The sequence below is a fragment of the Nannospalax galili genome, unplaced genomic scaffold, assembly GCF_000622305.1.
Source record: "Nannospalax galili isolate Female #2095 unplaced genomic scaffold, S.galili_v1.0 scaffold6, whole genome shotgun sequence".
NCBI lineage: Eukaryota > Metazoa > Chordata > Mammalia > Rodentia > Spalacidae > Nannospalax > Nannospalax galili.
In genome coordinates, this window is record NW_008355036.1 from 569,954 (window position 1) to 578,384 (window position 8,431).

The following is an 8,431-nucleotide window of genomic DNA, read 5'->3' on the forward strand; positions in this document are numbered from 1 at the left end:
ACCCTCGGAGGCCAGGAGAGGCCACTGAAGGTGCAGCCTCAATTGCAGACAGGACCGTAGGACGACTACCAAGGGCAGTGGCAGGTGTGGAATGGCACTGGCCTGGTTCTGTGAGATGAGCTGTTTGTGCTATGGACGGCAGAGTCAGAGAAGTGGAGCTGTCAGAACCCTTTGGAGTCCAGAAGATCGTGAGTGAATCCCAGATGTCCAGCCTTGAGCTACTTTGCTGGACTTCAATTTTGCTTAGGTGACTTTGGTTTTGCTTAGATGTGCCCAATTCTTCCCTTTGAAATAAGAAAGTACTTGTTTTGGATTTTACAGAAGCCCACACACAGTTGAGAGTTTTAAAAGAGACTATGGACTTTTAAGTGTTTGGATTTTTAAGGACTGTGGGGTTTTTAAGGTTGTACTGTCTTATGTTGTGATATTAATATTAATATTGTGTCTTGGGGACAAGAATTGGAAAGGTTATGGTTTAATAGTGATGTGTTTGTATGTCAAGTTGACAAGGGGTCAATTGTGCTGGATACCTTTAGTGTCAATTTGACACACCTGGGTTGAGTGAGCCTCAATTGGGGAACTGCCTCCATTAGACTGGCCTGTGGCCCTGTCTGTGGGGAATTTTCTTGATTGTTGAGTGATGTGGGAGGGCCCAGCTCACTGTGGGTAGAGTCACCCCTGGGCAGGTGGGGCCTGTGTTGGATAAGACAGCAAGCTGAGCAGGGGCCAGGGGAGCAAGCTGGTAATCAGTGTTCCTCCATGGCCTGTGCTCCAGCTCCTGCTTCCAGGTTCCTACCCCGAGTTTCTACCTTGGGCTCCCTGACGAACTGTGACCTGGAAGATGTAAGCTGAATAAACCCTTTCCTCCCCAAGTTGGTATTGGTCAGAGTATTTTGTCACAGCAATGAAGAAACAAACTAAGACATCATCTAACATATCAAAGGAACTAAGAGTTGGAGTGATTGAGTTTGGAGTCCCATGGTTCATCTATAGGGTTGCAGCCTCTCCCAGGTACCTGCTTTTTAAATTTTTATTTATTATTGTTATTTTTTAATATTTTTATTTTATGTGTATGTGTGTATTGCCTGCATGTAGGTAAGTGCACCCGTGTCATGCAATGCCTGCGGAGGACAGAAGAGTCTGTCAGATCCCCTGGAAGTGGAGTTAGGACAGTTGTTAGCTGCCATGTGGGTGCTAGGATTCGAACCCAGGTCTTCTGCAAGAACAACCAGTGTTCTTAACCACTGAGCCATCCCTCCAGCCCCCTGTCTACTTTTTAAGTGAGCAAACACATTAGAACAGCCTTGTGAGGCTTAGGGAAATCGGCGTGTCCCATTGCAACTTATGACATGCTTCCCTGATTTGTTCTTCAAATAGGAATTCTCTGACATTCCACTGAAAAAGTGGCTAACTTTGGTTAAAACTGCTGACTAACCCAGCAACCTGTACAGCAGAAAAAAAGCGTCCTCACAACCAGCTGTTGGGAAGAGAGAGGAGACAACAACATGTAAGCACATTCTGAACCACAAAGCAAAGGTGAAGAGGAATAAAATCACCTGCCTCTTTTAGAACACATACTCTCCAGCCTTGGGCTCAACGAAGAGAGATCAGAACATTCTAGTTAGTCTTCCCTCCCCATGAGCTGCCCAGCCTACCCCTGGCAGATATACAATTGCCCCAGGAAAGAAGCGTTCCTCAGACCTCACCGTTCCTCATTCAAACATCTTATAAGTCTCAGGAGCACTAAAAGAATTTGTCCTCAGCCAAAAACAACTTCCTGTTTCTAAGAAAGGGAAGGAAAAAAAACTGTTGAAAGAATTTTTGGACATTGGAGATTTTGAGTTTCTGTAAACGCAAGTGAATCAGACACATGTGGAATAAATTTCTCCGGAAGTAAGAAAAGATGCTGTGAGTTCCCCTTGCTGGACCAAAAGGATGGGAAAAGGGAGTTGGGAAGGGAAGTGCATCGGATGCTGAAAAGAGAGAAAGAGAAAAGCCATGTGAGTGCCTGATCAAAGAGAGGGTCCCAGTGATGACAAGGGTCAATAATGCCCCTCCCAAGACCACTTCCTGAATTACTGATTACTCAGAGCTTCTCCACCTCTGAAGTCATAAATTCAAGTATCCTACTCCCTGACCACAACTTCCCATCTTTCCAGATCTCTCACTAGCTCCATTATACATCTTCCTTCATCCTCCCAGGTCCTTGATCACCTTCATATAGGTATTTTCCCATCTCTCTTTACTTCTCCCAGATCCACACAACTTGTTCTGACCATCTTAGGCTTCGGGTTTTAGAACCCAATCTGAATTTTACCAATATTCTCAACATCTTTGCCCCATTTGCTTTCTTTCCAACACCCCAGCACCAGATTTGCTGATCCAGCCCTTCCCAACATTGCCAACTTCTCTTAGCTATATTGTTCCAATATCTAAGAGACTATTCACTGGGAGATCTGCCATGGACATGGGTACAACTGAGCACTAGATTTATACCTTCTCCAGATTATCAAAGGCCAACAATTGCTTACCAGATCCTGCTGGAACCCCAATCCTTTCTAATGCACAGGCTCCTCTCTCAGGGTACTTTCCTCACTGACTTTCTCTTATACTCTACAGAAGTCTCTGGACTCATTCAACTCTCTTTTCACACTCATTAGAGTTAAGCAGAATCCACACAACTTGGGGAATTACACTATGGAGCACATACCACTGAAAAACTACAGTGTTCAATGGAAGCTGGACAGCAACACAAGCAGCTCTAGCTCTTACTCTCCAGGGAAATGGCTTTGTACTTTCTTCACTATCCTCAAGTTCATGATACTGCCACATTTCACTGTGATTAAAAGAGTTAGTCTCTATTACTCAGCAGAACCCAACAGACTATGCTTTGTTCCAGTAACAGAGGAGGTACAGTCACTGTCAACAGACCAGTAGAGACATACATCTAGAAGAACATTATCTTATTCTACCTTATCTTGGATTCAAGAAGCATATTACAATTTTTAACAAGTCTGTTAAAAAGTAACAATATAACAATTAACCCGTCTACCTTATTAAGTTAATTATTCAGCTCCTCTGAAGGACATACATTAGGTCTCACAGGCTTCCCCAAGGTCCAGCTCTTCTACCATATCCTCCTCACTGACCCCTCTACTCTCTACCACTTGTTCTGTATCTGGGCTTGCCCTGATCTGCAAGTCATGCGACCATCTCTTTACCACATGGAGCTGGCTCTTCAAATCCCAGCAATGAAGGAAGGAAGCAAGGGAGAGGGCCCCATCTGGGACAGAACCAAGGACAGCACATTTGAAGACAAGAGACTTCCCACAGTGCCAGTCTTGGCCTCCTGCTAGTCTATGCCTGGCACACTGCAGTGCTGAATGATGTCTCCCTCTTTTCCATCTTGAGTTGCATTTCCTCAGTTCTTTTTAGTTTTCCTAGCCTACAAATATGCCAGATCACAGGAATCAGGACATGACAGAAAAAAGAAAGATAGGCACTAAAAGAAAATAGAAGCTATCATATAAGAACTCTCTTGCCACCAGTCCTAAAGTTGTACCTATAGCTATATACATCCTTTAAATATCCACCCTTTAGCCTCTGTTTCTGTTATATGGAACGATTTGTTCTGTCAAAACCTGTCCCTTCTACACACCACAGCTCTCTATCTCCTCAAGGTCCTGAATACATCTGCCAACCCCTCCCTTCCCTTGCCGTTCCACCTCCCACCAGTGTGTGCAGTGCTGTGTCCACTCATGTCTGTCATTTTACAGCCATCTCTTCATACTCCCCAAGGCTCCCCCACACCCCTCCAAAGTATACACTCGTTCCTCCTTCCAGATACTCGTGTATGTTTGCCCCTCTTCCCAGAATGCTGCTTTTCTACACTTCTATGCACCTCTGCTTATTCTTCAAGTCCCAAATTAAAGGTCACTGTCATCCTCAAGTAAACTCCAAGGGCGGGTTAAATACTCCATGGTGTTGTGCACTTTGCTTTTCAGACAGCCAGCACATTAGATGCCTTCCTGCAGTTGCTGCTGGGCCACCTATTCCATGAGCTATACGATGCATCTTATGTTCATGTGCATTATTAAATCTAGCTTCGAGACTGTTGCTTTTTCTTCCATCTTTCAAAATATGTGTACACTTCTCCCACATGCCTCTGATACTCTCTGTTCCTCCCACTTAAGAAAACGGCTTCCCTTTCCCGACCCCTAATGAGCTAGTTTTCCCTACAACTGCCCACAGGGCACTGTCTGGCCAAGGCAAATGAACTTGTGGTAAATCCAGCAGACATTCCTCAGGCCTATGCCTGAGTTCTGGTCTCTTGTATATGCTGTCTTCCTTTGTTTATCCCTTGGTTGTGGAATTCCTCAGGGTTCTACCTCACCCTTCCTGGCTGATGTCATCTGTTCCTCTGGCTTCTGTTTCTTCTGGATTCTGATTTGCTTGCAAATTTAAATCCTGATATTCTGTGTCAAGGGCCACCAAGAAAAATCCCTCTCGGAAATTCAGGACTCAGGACCAGTATGTGCTTGAACTCTGAATAAGGTTTGTTATAGTGTTACAGTAAGGATACCCAGCTAGATCATAAGGACAATACACACACAGGCAGAATCTGGCGGAATCCACATGTAGCTTTCCTATGCCACCTCCCACCAATGAAGGGTGGATTTCATTCACTCTCCCTTGGCCTCAAAAGCCCAGCAGCACAAGGGTGATGTTTCTCTGTAAGGCAATAATTAGAGACTTGATGACAGAGGACTTCACTGAGGTTGAAAATTCATATTGGACCCTTCTGCTTAGTACTAAGCACAAGCACCTAGTACTACGAAAATTCTAGACTCAGAGCCAAGTTTCCAGATGCTGGCCTGGAGCCACTCTTGCAGTCAGGTGATTCTAGGGACAGCAGAGTCAGGCCTGCTACATTAATACCTTTCCACAAAGACTGGGTGCGCCTCCAGCTTCTCACTACCCTCAATCGTCCCTTCCTCCCAGTTCTTGCACCTACGGCCTCTTTTCTGTTTCCTCTCCTTCCTTGGCCATCCTGTCACTGGTCCTCAAGTAGCAATTCCTCTCCATTCTCATCACTACCATATCCATGGTAGCTCTGGATCCCTTTACCTAGCATAGCTACCCAACCCTCTGCAGTTTCAAGTTATCTCCCTCTAACCCTGTCCTCATTTCAGAGTGAAAATTAGAACATTTTTGCTTCTCTACTGAAATCCTTCAATAACTTCCAAGTACATGAAGGATAAAAATTCAATCTCTCAACAAGTTCCCATGTGAACTGCTGCCTGGCAGCTCCCAGCCTCACTTCATTCTCTTCCTCTGATGACACTTTCTCTTGTCAGCTTCTTGCCAAACCCTTTCTCACTAAGAGCTCCATGCATGCTGCTTCAAGCCTAGGCTCCTCTCTCACCTGTTCATGGCCTGTCTTCCTCTAACTTATCCTTTTGGCCTAAGACTGATGGTCATGGTCTCAGGAAGTTCTCCCTTGTCTTCCCTAAGCCATCTGAGACTCCCATTAATATATTTCATAATTAATCACCCTTTACCTCCCCTCTTTGTTCAGTTAGTGCCTCCTCTCCTTCCCACTAGACTGCAAGCTCTATGAGAGCAGGACTCTTCGTTCACCCCTGGATTGTTTGAAACCAAGCTAATGCCAGCCATGTGACCATGCATTCTGCTTCAGCTCTGGCTTCTATGTACAACAATTGGTGATCTAAGCAACAGAAATTCATTTCTCACAGCTCTGAAGGCCAGAAGTCCAAGGATCTTTTTGTTTTTATTTTTCATCCTCTTTCTTTATTATTAAATTTCTATTTATTTTACCTTCTGTTTTTTATAAAAGATATTTCATTTACTTTTATTCTGCATATGAATGTTTTGCCTGCATGTATATAAGTGCACCACATGCTTGAAGTGCCGATGGAGGCCAGGAGAGAGTGGGAGGATCCTCTGGAACTGTAGCTACAGATGGTTGTTAGCTGCCATGTGGGTGCTAGGAACCAAACCTGAGTCCTCTGCAAGAGCAACAACTGAGCCATTCAAAGTAGTGGATTTCACTGTGATATTTTCATGCATATACATCATTAAATTTTGTTCTTATTCACTCCCCTACACTGCCCCTCTTCATCCCTCCCTATTCTCTTGCTGGCATTCTCCTCCTTCCTCAAATAATCCCTCCTTCCCCTTTCATGTCACATATATTCCATTAGGGCCACTGCTTCACCTGCTCAGACAATCTCTCCTCAATGCATGTGTAAGGAAAAAGAGAGAGAAAGAGAGAGAGAGAGAGAGAGAGAGAGGCTCTGAGTGTCTTCTTATAAAGGCACTAATCTTGTCATGAGGGCCCACCATCTCACCAGCCCCAAACTGGAGATCAGAAGATTCCACTATCTGTAGGAAGAAGGTAGAGGAAGTCAATCAATCACCTGCAAATACCAAGGGACAACTCTGTCATTACATCTGCCATTACATTGGGAGCCAACATTTCACCATATGAAGGGGTCACACACACACACACACACACAATTCTGTTCTTAGCATGTGCTATCCGTGTTCAGAGAATAAGTGTGTGAATTACAGACAAGAGGTATTTCTAAAATATTGAAAGATTTGTCATTCCTTTGCTCAAAGTTCTTCAGTAATTCCTACTTCTCCAAGTCTTCAACTCAGCTCTCAAGTCCATAATCACCCAACACTGCCTCTTCTCTTCAGGGTGTCTCAGCTACGTCCCCTGAAAAGTGCAGCTTTCTTCTGCAGGAACAAGCTGGCTGTTTAACTTGCAGCAGGGGCAGTGCATCAGAATATGCACAGTCCAGAAACTTTGCTCCAAAAGCTGCAAAGCCGCTGGAGAGAAACCCCATCCTGAGGGAGGAAACAGCCTCACGCCCTGAGCTTGACTTAAGCACTCAGAGAGACAAGGTCATTCTGAGATGAGCACAGACAGCCTAGCACTCCAGCGTGCCATCATCAGTTCTGAGCCCTTTGCCTACCTTTGAGAATTGCCCTACCTACTGGGTCAAAGGGACAATACTAGCTCTAGGAGGGTCCTTACCAAATTCTGAGAGTGATCGTTGGGTGTGTGCAGCTGTGGATTCTACCATGCATACGGTCTTATCTTCTGTCCTCTTCCCCCACAAGCAAGCCCACATCCTGATTTCCACATTACACTCAAGCTTCTGGTCAGATGCTTCCAGCCAAGCCCTCCTCCCTGGACAAATTTCATTGTCCTAATTGTGCGCTGTTCCAAAAGACCAATGTGGATAAATTGATTCATAATTCTTGTCTGAAGAGCCCCATGCTATCTGTTGATGGAAATAAAATCTAAGGAAGAATTTGCTGGAGCTTCAGCCTCCCACCATATCCCAAATGGAAATATGACTTTGATTTCACATACATTACACACACACACACACACACAGTAGATGATATAGTTGGTTTCAAGTTTTGTCTCTGCCATTACCAACTGGATGACCTTGGGCAAACTGTACACTCAAGCTCTGTGAGCCTCAGTTTCTTCAGGTGATATCCTATTGTATTGACAAAAAAATGTGGAAGAAACAAATGAAAGTATGGGATACGAAGGTGCTTTGTAAATTACAGCATGCAACACAAATGTAAAAACTTCAACACCACGTGTCCTTAGGAAACCGAGGACATCAGCTGTTTAACACCATTTCAGTTACAACCAAATCACTGTGTGCATGCAGAGGAGGAAAAACAATGCATAAAATTACTTAACTTAGTGAACAATAGATTTTGTAGAATAAATTCTATGGATCACAGCAAGTTGGAGAACAGGAGGGGAAAGTAGACCAAATATGAATAAAGCACATTATATACCTGTATGAATATATCATAGAGACCCATTATTTTGTACAATTAACATGTGCTAATAAAACATTTGGGGTGCCCAGTTGTGGTGGTTCTGAGATATGCTGAAGAGGTGGCAGCAGGAATATCACAGGTTCAAGGCCAACCTGGGCTCCACCTCAAAAGAAAAATTTTTGGTAAAAGAAATAAAATACAGAGCAAACAAAAAGCAATGCTGCATGTGTCTGACTAGGTAGTGGGACACTTTAATTCTAGTGGTATGCTTGGCAGAACAGTGGAAACATACCGTTCTCCCTTCTAAGAGAACTGAGATTTGGAAAATAAACCTAAGATATGGGAATTGTATGAGTTACTTCTCTGTTGCTGTGATAAAACACCATAACTAAGGCAACTTATAGAAGGGAGAGTTTACTGGACCGATGGTTCCAAAGGGATAAGAGTCTGTCACAGCAGGGGAGGCATGACAGAAGACAGCAGGAGCAGAAAGTTTAGTACTCACATCTTCAAGTATGCACAGGAAACAGACACTGCAAACTCAAAGTAGGGCAAGGCAATGAACTCTCAAAGCCCACTCCCAGTGTCATGC